At 48.8% G+C, this 16,718-nt stretch overlaps 1 pseudogene; it reads left to right on the forward strand.

Annotated features, from left to right (window-relative positions):
- LOC137844762 (ubiquitin carboxyl-terminal hydrolase 42-like) overlaps positions 1-16,718 on the forward strand; it is a 39,607-nt pseudogene extending 22,889 nt beyond the window's left edge.

Here is a 16,718-nt window from a genome sequence, read left to right on the forward strand (position 1 = left end):
CATTGCATCTCCAGGCAAAGGAGAGGAAAAAAAAATATCACTGAGGCAAAAATGTGTTTCTTCTTATCCACTTCAAGACGATGTTGAAAACCTGGTATCCTAAATGCATCTTTACCTATGGAACCACAGTCAGCTCATTGCATTGCAACTGGAAAATTTCATACTTAAAAGGTGTCGTGGTTTAACTCGGCCGGCAGCTAACCACCACGCAGCCGTTCGCTCACCCTCCCCCCTCCCTCTCTGGGACGGGGGAGAGAAATGGAAAGTGAAGCCCGTGAGTTGAGATAAAGACAGTTTAATAAGACAGGAAAATAATAATAACAAAATAATAATAACAATAATAACAATAATAATAATATGGTGATAATAGGGAAATAATAATAATATGTACAAACAAGTGATGCACAATGCAATTGCTCACCACTCGCTGACCGATGCCCAGCCTAACCCCGAGCAGTCCGGCCCCCTTCCCCCGGCTAGCCACCCCTATATATTGTTTAGCATGACGTCAGATGGTATGGAATACCCCTTTGGCTAGTTTGGGTCACCTGTTCTGGGTCTGTCCCCTCCCAGCTCTTACTGCACCCCCAGCCTGTCCGTTGGCAGGACAGAGCAAAAGGCTGAGATGTCCTTGGCTTAGTATAAGCACTGCTCTGCAACAATTAAAGCATCGGGGTGTTATCAGCACTCTTCTCATCCTAAGCCAAAACACAGCATTCCACCAGCTACTAGGAAGAAAATTAATTCTGTGCTAACTGAAACCAGGACATCTATCCACCCCTTATTCCATACCATTTATGTCATGCTCAGGTTACACTCTTTTCCATACATTCTAATTAGTCACCTATAGTAATCATGGTAGTGATAACATACAGTGTAATATACTAATTAACATGGTACAATTCAGTTCATGGGCTATTCTCACCCAGTATTAAATCTCCTTGAGGTACACACCGCACCTCTCCGTTCTTTTGCATCACCCACCAAGTGTATCCAGGTCCCTGAGCGAAAACAATTCCACGAATAGGTTTGCCTTTTCCTGAGGCAGGAGTAGCCCAGACTGTTTTACCCAGCATATTTTTTACATGCACTACAGGAACTTTATCCCCATCTACAGTACGTAACAGGTTTGATTGGGCAGGTCCAGCTCGGTTGGTAGATCCCCTAGTATTGACTAACCAGGTGGCCTTTGCTAAATGCGTATCCCAGTTTTTGAACGTCCCAGCGCCCATTGCTTTCAAGGTAGTCTTTAACAGGCCATTGTATCGTTCAACTTTCCCGGAGGCTGGTGCATGATAGGGGATGTGATACACCCATTCAATACCATGTTCTTTGGCCCAAGTGTCTATAAGGTTGTTTCGGAAGTGAGTCCCATTGTCTGATTCTATTCTTTCTGGGGTGCCATGTCGCCATAGGACTTGCTTTTCAAGGCCCAGGATGGTGTTCCGGGCGGTGGCATGAGGCACAGGATATGTTTCCAGCCATCCGGTGGTTGCTTCCACCATTGTAAGTACGTGGCGCTTGCCATTGCGAGTTTGAGGGAGTGTGATGTAATCAATCTGCCAGGCCTCTCCATATTTATATTTCAGCCATCGTCCTCCATACCAAAGAGGCTTTGACCGTTTGGCTTGCTTGATTGCAGCACATGTTTCACAGTCATGAATAACCTGTGCTATAGCGTCCATGGTCAGGTCCACCCCTCGATCACGAGCCCATCTGTATGTTGCGTCTCTACCTTGATGGCCTGAGGTGTCATGGGCCCATCGGGCTATAAATAATTCACCTTTATGCTGCCAATCCAGGTCCACCTGAGCTACTTCAATCTTAGCAGCCTGATCCACCTGCTGGTTGTTTTGATGTTCTTCAGTAGCCTGATTCTTGGGCACATGAGCATCTACGTGGCGTACTTTCACAGCCAGGTTCTCTACCCGAGCAGCAATATCTTGCCACAATGCAGCAGCCCAGATGGGTTTGCCCCTACGCTGCCAGTTGTTTTGCTTCCATTGCTGTAACCATCCCCACAGGGCATTTGCTACCATCCATGAATCGGTGTAGAGATAGAGAACTGGCCATTTTTCTCGTTCAGCAATGTCTAAAGCCAGCTGAATGGCTTTCACTTCTGCAAACTGACTCGATTCACCTTCTCCCTCAGCAGCTTCTGCAACTCATCGCGTAGGACTCCATACAGCAGCCTTCCATCTTCGATGCTTCCTCACAATACGACAGGACCCATCAGTGAACAGGGCATATTTCTTTTCATTCTCTGGCAACTGGTTGTACAGTGGGGCTTCTTCAGCATGACCCACCTCCTCCTCTGATGATATCCCAAAGTATTTGCCTTCTGGCCAGTCCATGATCACTTCCAATATTCCTGGGCGACTGGGGTTTCCTATTCGAGCCCGCTGAGTAATCAGTGCAACCCACTTGCTCCATGTAGCATCAGTTGCATGATGCGTAGAGGGGACCCTTCCCTTGAACATCCAGCCTAGTACCAGCAATCGGGGTGCTAGGAGGAGCTGCGCTTCAGTACCGACCACCTCTGAAGCAGATCGAACTCCTTCATATGCTGCCAATATCTCCTTTTCAGTTGGAGTATAGCGGGCCTCAGATCCTCTGTATCCCTGACTCCAAAACCCCAGGGGCCGACCTCGAGTTTCCCCAGGTTCTTTCTGCCAGAGGCTCCAGGTGGGGCCGTTCTCCCCGGCTTCAGTGTAGAGCACATTCTTTACATCTGGTCCTGTTCGAACTGGCCCAAGGGCTACTGCATGGACTATTTCCTGCTTGATTTGTTCAAAGGCTTGTCGTTGTTCAGGGCCCCATTCAAACTCATTCTTCTTACGGGTTACTTGGTAGAGTGGGTTTACAATCAGACTGTAATTTGGGATGTGCATTCTCCAAAACCCCACAACACCTAGGAAAGTCTGTGTTTCTTTTTTGTTAGTTGGTGGAGACATAGCTGTTATTTTGTTGATCACATCCATTGGGATTTGACAACGTCCATCTTGCCATTTTATTCCTAAAAACTGGATCTCTCGTGCAGGTCCTTTGACTTTATTTTGTTTTATGGCAAAACCGGCTTTCAGAAGGATTTGGACTATTTTCTTCCCTTTCTCGAAAACTTCCTCTGCTGTGTCACCCCACACAATAATGTCATCGATGTACTGCAGGTGTTCAGGAGCTTCCCCCTGCTCTAGCGCAGACTGGATCAGTCCATGGCAAATGGTAGGGCTGTGTTTCCACCCCTGGGGCAGCCTATTCCAAGTATATTGGACTCCCCTCCAAGTGAAGGCAAATTGTGGCCTGCACTCTGCTGCTAGAGGGATGGAGAAAAATGCATTAGCGATATCAATTGTGGCGTACCACTTGGCTGCCTTTGATTCAAGTTCATACTGAAGTTCCAGCATGTCCGGCACTGCAGCACTCAGTGGTGGCGTGACTTCGTTCAGGCCGCGATAGTCCACTGTTAGTCTCCACTCGCCATTAGACTTTCGCACTGGCCATATGGGACTATTGAAAGGTGAATGGGTCTTGCTGATCACTTCTTGGCTCTCCAATTGACGAATTAGCTTATGGATGGGGATCAGGGAGTCTCGGTTAGTGCGGTATTGCCGCCGGTGCACAGTTGTGGTAGTGATTGGCACTTGCTGTTCTTCGACCCTCAGCAACCCCACAACAGAGGGGTCCTCTGAGAGACCAGACAAGGTAGATAATTTTTTAATGCCCTCTGTCTCTAAGGCAGCTATACCAAAAGCCCACCGGAACCCTTTTGGGTCCTTGCAATATCCTCTTCTAAGATAGTCTATGCCAAGGATACATGGAGCATCTGGGCCAGTCACAATGCGGTGCTTTTCCCACTCATTCCCAGTCAGACTCACTTCAGCCTCCAATACAGTCAACTGCTGAGATCCTCCTGTCACTCCACAAATATAGATGGGCTCTGGTCCTTTATAGCTCGATGGCATTATAGTACATTGTGCACCGGTGTCTACTAAAGCCTTATACTTCTGTGCGCGTGATGTGCCAGGCCATCGAATCCACACAGTCCAATAAACTCGATTGTCCCTTTCCTCCCCCTGGCTGGAGGCAGGGCCCCCCTAATCCTGGTCAGAATCTTCTTCGTTTCTGTGTTTGAAGGACTGTCTGCTGGAAGTTGGAGCAGCAAACTTTTCGGAGAATCCCTTTTTCCTGATTGTTTTCTTTTGCAACTCACGTACCCGTGCCTCTAGGGTCGCGGTAGATTTTCCATCCCATTTTCTCATGTCCTCTCCATGGTCTCGTAAGTAAAACCACAGGGTGGCACGGGGTGAGTACCCACCATATCGTCTTCCTTGTGTGGGTGAACGCCTACCCCTGACAGCTGAGACACTGCTTTGTACAGGTGCGGAGGAGAATAATCTCTCTTCAAGTTGGTGAACCTTTTCAGAAAGTTTCTCCCAGGTGTTCTCTTTTGGTCGGTGGACACTGGTTGGTTCAGGTGGGGAGGACAATAGATTCTCTTCAAGTTGGTGAACCTTTTCAGAAAGTTTCTCCACAGCTGAGACGCAGGCCTGTAAGGAAGAGGAGAGACTTTCTTCGTACTGCCGGAGTTGTTTAGCCGCTTCATCCACTGTGGGTTCCTCATCCTCTTTCCAGGCCATTATTGCCAATGAGCTGGCATATGATGATGGTGCACTCCGTACAAACTTCCGCCACATGGGTCGTGTACACTTGACTTCATCTGGATCTTTGGATGTTTATCTGAGGTCTGGATCCTCATAAATCACTTCCCGTACGGCTAATTCCCTCAGGTACTGGATTCCCTTCTCCATAGTGGTCCACTTGCCTGGTAGACATAAAAGTTCTTCCTTGAAGGGATACCTTTCCCTCACAGCTGAGAGGAGACGCCTCCAGAGGCTGGTGGATTGTGCTCCATCTGCAATTGCTTTGTCAATGCCGGCGTCTCGAGCAAGGGATCCCAGCCGCTTGGCTTCCCTGCCGTCTAATTCCACACAATTGGCTCCAGAGTCCCAGCACCGGAGCAGCCAGGTGACAAGCTGCTCACCTATACAGCGACCAAAATCTTTTCACACATCTCGTAGCTCGCGCTCGTTTAGGCTTCGGGTAGTTACTGTTGATTTTTCGACATCCTCATCTTCCTCCTCCTGAATCCTTGATGGCCCAGTGTCATCGTCATCTTCGTCATCTCTATACCTAGTTTTGGCAGAAGCCTTACCTGGATTGGCAGAAGACTCTCTGCGTTCTAAATGACCTGAATCTCTATACCATTTTTTCACCTTCTCTACAGGGGCAGCTTGCACTGCTACTGCTCGTTTCTCTGACTTTGTTACAGGGTTTGCTACAGGGGTTGGAATACCCTCTGCAGGGGCAGCTTGCACTGCTACTGCTCATTTCTCTGACTTTGTTACAGGGTCTGCCACAGAGGTTGGAATACCCTCTGCAGGGTCAACTTGCACTGCTACAGTTCGTTTCTCTGACCCCGTTACAGGAATTGGAATACCCTCTGCAGGGTCAACTTGCACTGCTACAGCTCGTTTCTCTGACACGGCCACAGGAGCTGGAGCGGCTGCAGGAGCTGGAGCAGTTGCAGGAACTGGAGCTGTAGCGGCTACAGGAGCTGGAGCTGGAGCTGGAGCAGTTGCAGGAGCTGGGACTGGAGCAGCAGTAGGAGCTGGAGCTGGAGCGGCTTCAGGAGCTGGAGCTGGAGCGGCTGCAGGAGCTGGGACTGGAGCAGTTGCAGGAACTGGGACTGGAGTAGCGGCCGGAGCTGGAACTGGAGCGGCTGCAGGAGCTGGGACTGGAGCGGCTGCAGGAGCTGGAGCTGGAGTGGCTGCAGGAGCTGGGACTGGAGCGGCTGCAGAATCCACCGTAGGGGTCACAGTGGCCGTTGGATCTGTCACAGGGCTTGGAGTGGCCTCAGGGTCTGTCACTAAGTTGATAGCAGTATCAATGGCAGCTCGATAGGCATGAGCCAGGCCCCAGCACGTTACAATGATTTGTGTTACTTTGGAACTGCCAGAATCATGACACCTTTTTTTCAAGCATTCTGCCAGTTTTTGAGGATTTTGCCATTGTTCAGGGGTGAATTTCCAACACACTGGGGGTGCCAACTGCTCTAGATGCCTGCCCATATCCACCCATACTCCCTGCCACTCACAACTATACTGCCTCCGGGCAGATCTCCGGATGAGCTTCCTAAGTAGTTGTTTAACTTTAAGCAGAACCTGAAGTGCAGAACAACAGAAGGCAGAACAACAAGACTATGGTATTCTGAGTATCCCAGAAATATTCAATATCTTGGAGAGCTATTGTGACAAGCTCAGGGGATAAGAGGGTGGTGAAGGAGGAAGGCAGAGTGATCCAGGAGGATACAGGGGTGGTGAAGGAGAAAGGGAGAGTAAGCAAGTAAGGAAAAATATCCTCCCCTTTCCCCTCCACAGATTGACTCCCTAATGGAAAAAAACAATAGGTATAATTGCTAATAGTTTCCAAGATACAGTTTCCAAAGTACAGAGTCGACGATGTTACTGAATACAAATAACAAGTTAGAGTCATGACCACATATTTCATCGTCTCATAAACCATTGCTACAACACACAGCACCATAATGATCTGAAACCAGGGCCCGGAGAGGATAAACAACACGACAGAGCAAATACGGAAAATAATGTACTATAATACTCAATTTGGAAAACAGGCGCAGCAGAGTTGAGATTAAAGCAATCAGCATTATGACAAGTGACTATTAAGCAGGTCTAATCCTCACACCAATTTTAGTTTAACACACTCTGGTCAGATCTGCCGTTATCTCAACCTTTCGGGCCCCACGTTGGGCGCCAAAAAGACTGTCGTGGTTTAACCCGGCCGGCAGCTAACCACCACGCAGCCGTTCGCTCACCCTCCCCCCTCCCTCTCTGGGACGGGGGAGAGAAATGGAAAGTGAAGCCCGTGAGTTGAGATAAAGACAGTTTAATAAGACAGGAAAATAATAATAACAAAATAATAATAACAATAATAATAATATGGTGATAATAGGGAAATAATAATAATATGTACAAACAAGTGATGCACAATGCAATTGCTCACCACTCGCTGACCGATGCCCAGCCTAACCCCGAGCAGTCCGGCCCCCTTCCCCCGGCTAGCCACCCCTATATATTGTTTAGCATGACGTCAGATGGTATGGAATACCCCTTTGGCTAGTTTGGGTCACCTGTTCTGGGTCTGTCCCCTCCCAGCTCTTACTGCACCCCCAGCCTGTCCGTTGGCAGGACAGAGCAAAAGGCTGAGATGTCCTTGGCTTAGTATAAGCACTGCTCTGCAACAATTAAAGCATCGGGGTGTTATCAGCACTCTTCTCATCCTAAGCCAAAACACAGCATTCCACCAGCTACTAGGAAGAAAATTAATTCTGTGCTAACTGAAACCAGGACAAAAGGGAATGACAGGCAACGAGGAAGCAGGAGCGTTCCTGGCATCAAAACTTTTGCTCTTCAAAGTTTTGGGCAAACTTCTCCCCATTATTAGTCTGGAGAGAAGAAGACCTTCACAGTTAAATATATATAAAGGTGTAAATCTCGGTTGGACATGAACAGCTGTCACAGCTAAGGGTTCCCAGAAGCCCCATTCTGGTTTTTCTGACTTGGGGAAAAGATCAACTTTTAGCATCTGAGGTAAAAACATTGCTAAAAGCAGCGGTATGTGGAAACACAGCGTATTGAAGAGAAGTACGTAGTGGGAGTTAAAGCGAAGCATAGACTAAGATATCTGGACACGTATTGAAGGAAGAGCTCCTCTTTATTCAACTTGGAGGTGGAAAAAAAGGGGTTTGGGGGTGGGTTTTTTGTTTGTTCGCTGTTTGTTTGTTTTTTCTCCAAAGGTTTTGGGGGTGTCCCAGCCAGCCCCGGAGGGCATTCCTCCCTCAGCACCGGGCACCTGAGGGGAACTCGGGGCTGGAGAAGAAGCCGAGGTCGGGGAGCCGGGCGCCCTCAGCGCCTTTATGCCCTGAGCCAAGGCGAGCCGAGCCGGGCCGGGCCGGCCGCCGCCTGCCGGGCGGAGTGGCTCCGTCCCGCTCCCTGCCGGGGGAGGCTGAGGCAACGCGGCCCGCCGCTGCCCGGCCCTGCCCGGCTCTCAAACCCTCCCGGGGGCGGGGGGGGAGGCTGCGAGGCGCCGGGAGGATGCGAGTGGGCGCCGCGGCCTGCGAGGCGAGGGCCCGGGCGGCCGGCGGAGCTGGGACTCGGCGACGGCTCAGCGCCCGCCCCGCCGGCAGCGGACGACTCCCGGAGACGCAAAACGGCGGCGGCGGAGGAGGAGGCAGGCGGCGGGGCTGAGAGGAGAGGGGGGCGAGGCGGCTGCGGGAGGCGACCCCAAGCGGCCACGGGAGACCCCCGGGGAGAAGGCGAGGCGCTCCCCCGGCCGGCCCTGAGGAGAGGGGCGGCTGCAAGCACCCCTTCCCCGGCTCTGTGAGGGGGGAACGGGGCGCGGTTGGGCTGTGACAGAGCCGGGGGTATGGGGGGCACACGGGCAGGGCGAGCAACTTCGCTTTCCATGCCTTGAAACGGGACGGAGCCAGCCGAGACCGGGCTCCCCCCCCCCCCCCCTCTATATATACACACACGCGCTCGGTGTGGCGGTGGGAGGGGAGCGGGGCCATGTCCCCAGCCCTGCCGGGGGTTTTTGCGGTGCCGGGGGCCGCCCTGACGCCCGGATGTCCCCCAGGTGCTGCGCGGCGCTGGAGATCGGCAGCCGGCGGGGCGAGGCGCCTAATGGAGGCGGCGGCGGGGCGCTGAGGGAGCGGAGAGGCTGCGGCTGTCAGCGCTGCCCGGTAGGTGCTGGGGCTCCCTGTCAGGCTTGACGGAGGAGTTTGGCTTCGTTGAAGGGTGAGTCAAGGCTGAGGTGGCGGACCCAGCCGGGACAGGCGCCCCAGAGAGCGCCTTGGGGCTGTCAAAGTGCACGGCGATCCGTGCAAAGGGGGCTTTGTTGTGGAAGGCCTGAGGTGAACACGAGCAGCCCGCTGGAGGGGGAAAGGAAGGGGAAAGGAGAGGGGAGTTTGGAAAGCTGCACTGCTGGTGTTAAGCAGCAGCCTGTGCTGTGTTGGTGTTTGCTCAGAGGGGTTTCACGCACAAGGAGCTGGTGGGTGCTCTGAGGAACCTGGTCCAGCTGTGGAGAACAACCTGTATGAGGCAAACCCCAGGACCCGAATGCCATAGGCTGTAAGTCCAAACCTCCCCGAACAAGCAGACATTAAGTAGAAAACCCATTTGTTACCGTCTTGAAACATTGCCGGCAAGGCAGCCTCTTCCAGTTACGCTGTTAATTGGGTTCCCCGGAGCTCGTTAGAAGGAGGTGCCATTTTTTCTAAATGAGGTGACTGCTAACTTCAGGCTGGCAGTCCTACTAGCTTTCCTCAGCCAAAAAGCCCTCTGCATTTCGGTAAAGCACCTGTGCACTGTGCTTGTTTAACAAAGACAAGTTTGAGACATAACACTTGGAGGTAGGGCACGCATTCTCTTTGTGAGGCTTTCCTACTCCTTGAATGCTTCTTGTGGCTCTCCTGGGCTCTCTCTTCTCTTGCCAAGCCCTCGATGACCTGTGCCTGCTTCAGCTGCATCCAGCGCTCCGTTTGCTAGCTGTAATTGTCGTCATTTATCTCTGCTGGTTATTACTGGGAAAACCGATGTTTATCGCTGCGTGTCCATGCATCCCTGGAGCCTGTTAGAGCTGGCTTTTGAACGGTTCTGCCTTTTGTAAATTTCTCTACGCTGAAGAATTTCTGTCAAGTGATGGACTTCGTGCTGTTGTTAGGATTCCTTTTGTTCCTAATGTACCAAAAAGGCTGTTTCCTTGGGTCTTTTGCTTCCCTTAGCAGTTTGTGGTGTTTCACTTAGGCTTATTACTATCCTTGCGCTGTTTTTCCCCCAGTCACTTACAAAGCCTGAGGGACAGGATTAATTTTTTTTTAATCTAGTTACCATTAATATAAATGATCTTTTTGTTTGGATGTGACTTCTGAATTCATAACAGTCTTACTTCAAAGATCTACGACTGGTTTTGAAGTCTGATGCTTTCTTCAAGTTTGAGTTGAGAATTTCTTCCATCTTTATGGAACTAACTTCTAAAGCAGCAAGTCAGTGTAAACTGTTTTTCTAGTTCTGTTTGCACGTAATAAATATAATGGAGGCATACTCGCTTGTGGCTGAGCTCTGGCCAATCTCTATTTCTATGGTCAGTTTCGCTTTGTGTCTCAAGGCTGAAGTCTAGCTGAGAATTCCCCTGTGCCAGATGCAATATTTTTGTATATTATGAAATTAGCCTCTCTAATTTTGAGAAATGCTGAGCCTGTTGCAAAATTGACAGAACGAGCTCTTTGGGGTCTGTTTAATAGAAGTCCTACGTGATAAGTTTTGGGGTGATGAGGGGAGGGGACATTCTGACCACATTTGGCACAGTGCAGGAGGGCCTGGACGCGCTGTTCCCTTCTGTGAACTCACGGTCGGTATTCCCTCTCCGTCCTGTGCCAGAGACGTGAGGTCACTGATCCATAAATGCCCGAGATGGTTTGCCTCGGAGTTGCCGGTGACTTGTAAACAAGTGATGCAATTTTCAGGATAGCACGGTTTCCCCTCCTCCCTTTGTTTCCTCGCTATTTCCCAGTCAGGTACCAGTATCAGTGTTCAAGTCCGGCTGTCGGTTGTATCACCTTTGCCGAGTGTGTGCTCACAGGAATCCAGTTTTGTGGTGTTATTAATTAACTTTCTGACACTGTCACATCAGGCACTAAAGGTGCTTCCTCCTGCAGTCTACACAAGGGATGTGATGACTCAAGTTTTCAACATCTTTATTGTCATTGGTAGTATTAATTCTGATGTTCATCTTTTATTGCAGTCCATCATGTTAGTTTGGTTTGGTTTCGGTTTGGTTTGTGGTTTCGTTGTTGGTTTTTGGGGTAGCTCAGGGCCTCCTGAAATACTCCAACCACTCTGCTGCATAAATAGTTGTTTCTTTTTCTGTGGAGATGGGAGCCACCAAAAATGCCTCCTTTCCTTATCCTGTAGCAGCCAGATGGCATTTCGTAAGGCTGCGCCGTGCCTCCCTTTGGCTGATGGTTCATTTCCAGTTCTCTTGCCTTTCTGAGAGCTGGAAGGAACCACACCAGGACCACTCACCTCTTTTTGTGTACCCTTCAGAGTGCAGTGAGCTGCAAGGTGTTGCATAAAGCAGCATCTCTGCTTCCAGGGGATCCTTTCTACCCAGCTCTGGAAGTCAGCCCAAAGGGAGCACACGGCTGCTGACGTGGGAGAACGTGAAGGGAAAAACAGGCAAGAACTCTGACCACGTTGCTACTAGCTCTTAGAAGACCTTGGAGATAGATCATGGAGAGCTTAATGATGCAAACATGCTTTGAAAGTTTGACTTCTGCTTGCACCTAACAGGTCCAGAAGAGCTCACTTTCAAAAAAAACAACAGGCTTCCAGTTGTGTTTGGAGCTGTTCCAGAAAGCCACTTGGTGTTGCAGGTTCTCGTTGGGTGTCTTGGCCTTCTTGACCCACAGCTTGAAGCCGCTGCTGGAGCCACCCTTGGAGCCAGCAGGGAGCTCCTGAACTTTGTCATGGTTATGGCAAAGGCTGCAGGTGTTCAGCGCCCTGAATCTTGAGAGCATCTCTCAAGCCACATATAGTTTGTGAGACCAGAAAGAGCTGCCGGCTTATAATGAGTGCTGTGACTTAGGCGCACGGTTTGTAGAGGTTTTAAGGCGTAGTACATGAGTGCCAGGCTCCTGTTTGGTCACTGGGACAAAACGAGATCTGGGAATGTTGGATGTCCTAAAAAGAGTACAGGGGAGACAACCAGGGAGGAGATGTGGCTCTTCTTGGCCTTGTTTAGCCCCCAGCCCCTCTACACCCCACAAACCTTAGTTACAGCTGTGGGCTTCTGCAGAACGTCACAATGCCTAGTAAATCTTCGGGATATACTTAAAAGCAGGAAAATACTGTGTTGGTTTCTTCTTTTTTTGTATACATAGGGCAGCTGCCAGCAGCAGCACCTGCTGGCGTCGAGGGTGCTGAGCAAGGCAGGGTCGTGTCCCGAGCAGCAGTCACAAGGGGAGCTGAGCGGAGCCCGCCTGAAAACTCAGGGGGTTTCTGCTTCTTAGCAAGCCGAAACACAGCTCCCCGTCCCCAGTACTCCTCGCTGTGAGGATGAGGACTGAGGAAGGCTCACCCTGCCTGTAGCTTCTTCAGTTCTTCGTGCAGGGAATTCTTGGAGGAGCTGGTGCCTCTGGAAAGAAAGCACCTGTTGGTACTGTGGGCATCCGAGCGTGATGCTAACCCACGCAACGCTGCCCCTTGCATCTGACAAATGTTTTACAACTTCGACTTCTTTGCAGGTTTTACTTAAATTTGGTGGAGGAGGCTGTGGCTGAGCAGAGAACTAATTTGTTATTTCACTAACTGGAATAATTTACAATGGAAAGAAGCTTTTTTTAGTTAAAAGTTGTGTTTCTGATTACAGCTTCCAGTATTTTACCTCGCAGTCCACAAACACTCTTTTTAAACTTGATTCCTGACAAGTCGCTTTTCTCAATTCTCGCGTTCTTGGACTCCACCAGGGGAAAAGGAAGGCCCTGCTAATATTGCTTGGCTGTTTCCTTCCAGAGGAAGGAGGGGAGAGTTGAGAAAAAGAGGAATGAAGTAAAATGAATTTACTCTTTGCACACGTGCTGAAAGAATAGGCAGGTGTTCTTGGGAATATCTCATTTAAATCTCTGTGTATGTGTTTCGAGAGGATGCGTCCTCACTTAGAGGAGCCAACATCCCATTGCTGGACCTAATCCTGATGGGGCTGGCATCTGAGGGTTACGCGGGCTGCTCCCGGCAGGGCTCTTCCCACACGGGGAGGCCGAGAGAGACGGTCGAGCACTGCTCCGCTGCCTGCAAAGATTCAGTCATTTCCACCCAAAGCGAGGAAATAAAAAGCTCGGTCAGCCATTTCATCTGGAGATACCCCGCCCTCCTCCAACAAATACGAAAAAGGGAAAATATAGGCTTGGGCCCTCACATATCCCAGCAGTTTGCACCCATTTGGGCAATGCGATTGGGGTCGGGGCAGGCAAAATAGAAGTTACCTTTATTTTTTTTTTTTAATTTCGGCAGAGGAAGTTATAAGGTTGATGTTGCCCCTTTGATATTTGATTTAACCCACTGACTGCCCGGGAAGGAAGGAGTCTGTTTAGTTTACCTTTGTCCTAGATTCAGTTTTAATATCTCATGTTTAACTGGGGGGGGAGGCGGGGGGGATCTTTATTCTTAATGATTCATGCCGCCTCAAAGCACAGTGGTTTCTACTTGTGTGCTGCCTTTCCCACTGGGGGATGCAAACACAAGAACAATCATTTCAGACTCCTCCTTCAGTTTCCAAGAGAACCTTAGCTGCTCAGGGATAGCTCTGAATTTTAAAAGCATTTTTTTCTTCCAAATTATGTATTGATTGCACATAAAATAGCAGCACCGTAATATGCAATTTCAAACAAATGCACGGGGGTGCTTGGTTGCTTTTAATGCTCCTCCTTTATTTTTATTTTATTTTTTTTCCTCCAGCAGAAAACAAAAAGTGGATTCTGTTCCCATAAGCCGCTCTTGCAAAATCCGCAGAAACATTTATTAGTCTAGACACAAAATATTCTCAGCCGGCCTCAGCCTGACGATGGCAAAAAGAAATAAAAATAATAATAATAATAATAATAAAAAAGAAAAGGCAAGCTAATATTGTACTTGGCTGTGAAAAGGGAAGGGGGGAATCATGCCCCAGGCTAGTGAAGCTGTAACGTTTTGCTGGGGCTGCCTACAACAACAGATGCATCTCGTTCCCCTGGGCTTCCAGTCCTGCCTATTCTCTTCTGCTGAACTTGGCTGTTCACAAACATTCCCTGTGAGTACCACACCCCGGGCTTCTCCTGGACGCTTTTGATTTGATTGAATGATGGCACCAGGCATGCTCCTCTTCACCAGGCCTGCTCTTCTGCCCCAGAAATCATGTAGCGAATTCATTGATTGGAAAATGTGCAAAATAGGTGGGATCTGGGGTGACTGGTAGAAATCAAAAGGGTTTGAAATAGGCGATGTGACCGCAGCTTAAACCTGCAGGAAGGGAGCATCGACCCGAATGGTTTATCTGAATCTTCAGCTGCAACTTCTGTAAATACCAGCTCCTTCTCCTCATTTGCTACCATGGCAGTTTGCAGACTTTTGCTGAGTTAAAAGGACAAATCATAGTTGTGCGCGTTTGTTTGATCAGGCCTTTACCTCAGTGCTCACGTTCTCAGACTGCTGGGGTTTTATATTTTTGTCATTTTCTTAGAAAACGGCGAATGATGCATATCCTGGCTTCCAGATGATTAGTTCCTGTTGCTCCCAATTTGTGTCAGGCTGCGTTTGGTTGGAAATGAAAATGTAATTGCAAATTCCCCTAAACAGCACAACATGTCTGTGGTATTAATTAAAGCACTGTAAATACGTAGAATATCTGAGAATGCATTCCTTCAAGCGTGGCCGTGTTTTTTTAAACCTACAGAGGAGGCAAAATATGGTATTTAGGCTTAGTAGATGAAATGTATTGCTTCTGTGGTGGCAGATCCGTGTCTTGAGATTTTAAACCTGGTGGATCTCGTGCTCCAACCTTCAAAGGAGATGTTACATAGACAATAAAACGTCCTGCTTTTCGGGGAGGGCTCTCCTTAGGTCACTCAGAAAACGCCTTCAGTCTTCACTCACTGCAGCATTCACAAAGTGAATGCCTTCCTGTAAGGTTAGTCACCGATGGCCACTCATTCCATGCTTTCACTAAGAAAAACCTTCACAGCTTTGAATCTGAATTTCCTGCCCCGCGTTTAGGTGAGCCCAGAGCGGCGTCAAGCATTGCTGGGCTCCTCGTCCGGTGGCACTGGTGAAGTAAAAGATGCCAAATGTGAAGTTTGACAGTGAGCTCGGGGGCTTGTGCTGGCCCGGTGACTCTCTAAGCCCCCGTGTCTGAGCAGCGGGAGCATCCGAGCAGCACAGGACGGAGCTCAGGAAGAGGCTGGGGTCAGGGCACTGCTGCAAATAGAAATGCTGGCTGCAGAGGTTAACCAGGTACACACCGCTGTTTTACTACATGGTGGAGACCTACGGAGAGTGTTTCTGCCCTCCTTTTTTAGCTGAAACATCCCCAGATTCTAAGGGGAAAAGGAATAGAAGGGACTTGCAGAGTAATGTTCTAGTGAAACCCAGCCTTCCTAAAGAAGCCTGCCTGAATAATTCCTGTGAACAACAGACTCTGTTCAGCTGTTTCCTAACATAGAAACGGTGCTGACTGCTTCTTCAGAGTAACATAAGTTAGTGATACTACTGAAATAGTTGTGGTTCAGACATAGATCTGATTTCTCCTAAGCACGCTGAATTCACAGCTGTTGATCCTCCAGAGGAGGCTTTGCAATTGAACACCTGGAGAATAGGTAAATTTCCCGCTGTTGTTCTCCTCTCCTCTTGTTTTGTTTTGTTTTGTTTTGTTTTGTTTTGTTTTTCTTAGTAGCATAGGCTAAAGACTCTGAAGAAACGGGCTGCTTTTTTTCATTTCCAACACTGGCTGTTCCTCCTGAGCCCCGCCTTCTATTTTTGCAGTCATAGGATATGTGAATGTAAATTTGTGGGAGAGAGGTAGAAAACTCTGTTTCAAGTGGTGTTTTTTCGGCTATGTGGGGAGACCAAATAGGGTGGTTTTGAATCTTCTGGCTCTTATTCAGAGCAGCAGCATGTGGAGGGAGACAGATGCGTTTGCTTTTTTAGTGCAATGGCTTCAGAAGCAAGAGGGGAGAAAGCACTTTCTCTGGGAGCTGAAGAAGGTGTCCTAATCACAGGAGAGGTTTCTAAATGGCATATCTTTGCGAGTGTTCCTGTAGTCCGGAGGTTTTTGTTTGTTTCTTTGCCTTTGGAAGGTTTTACTGTTAATCTTCACGTCCTTCAGCAGAAGTGAGAAATGTGATTTTATTTTGTGCAGTGTCGCGGACCCTCCGAAATCTGCTGGGAAGGATGAATACCTCGCACAGTACCAATGTGATGACGGTGGAGACAAGGAGAAACCAAGAAGATCAAAAGAACGTGACCTCATTTCAAAAGAAAACGTTTTGTACGGCAAAGAGTCTTCTGAGCCTGGTGAGAAATTGCGGCAAACTTCCTCTCTCAAGTGTGACACTGAATGTAGCTCTAAAAACCTTTCCTCCTCAGCTGTTACAGAGAGATGCCAAGATACACAGGACGAGACTAAAAACAAAAAGCAGGTCCTTCCAGCAAGAGAAGGATAAAGTTGAATACAAAGAATACAAACTTGAGCTCCTGATTGGCTTCATGCTGAACTCTGTGCTGTTCTTGTCCTACTCTTGGTCTCTCCATAGATACTATGGTTTAAATCCAAATAGAATCATGCGATGAGGAAGATCTCACTGCAACAAATTCAACATCTAAAATCAAAGTTTACATTTTCCGTGATTTTCTTCCTGAGCAGAAGTGTGCAGTACTCCTTTTCTATTAATGTAGAGATTATTTTAAACAGTCTCGAAGTGCTTGATGACTTACCAGTCTGCAGGTTTATTATCAAATCCAAAAAAACCCCGACTTGTTAGACTATTTTTTTCCCAGTTTTGAATGACCACTAGGAAAGAAGGCCTGAAATAAAGAGGTGAAAGGCAAATA

The sequence above is a fragment of the Anas acuta genome, chromosome 26, assembly GCF_963932015.1.
Source record: "Anas acuta chromosome 26, bAnaAcu1.1, whole genome shotgun sequence".
Taxonomy (NCBI): Eukaryota; Metazoa; Chordata; class Aves; order Anseriformes; family Anatidae; genus Anas; species Anas acuta.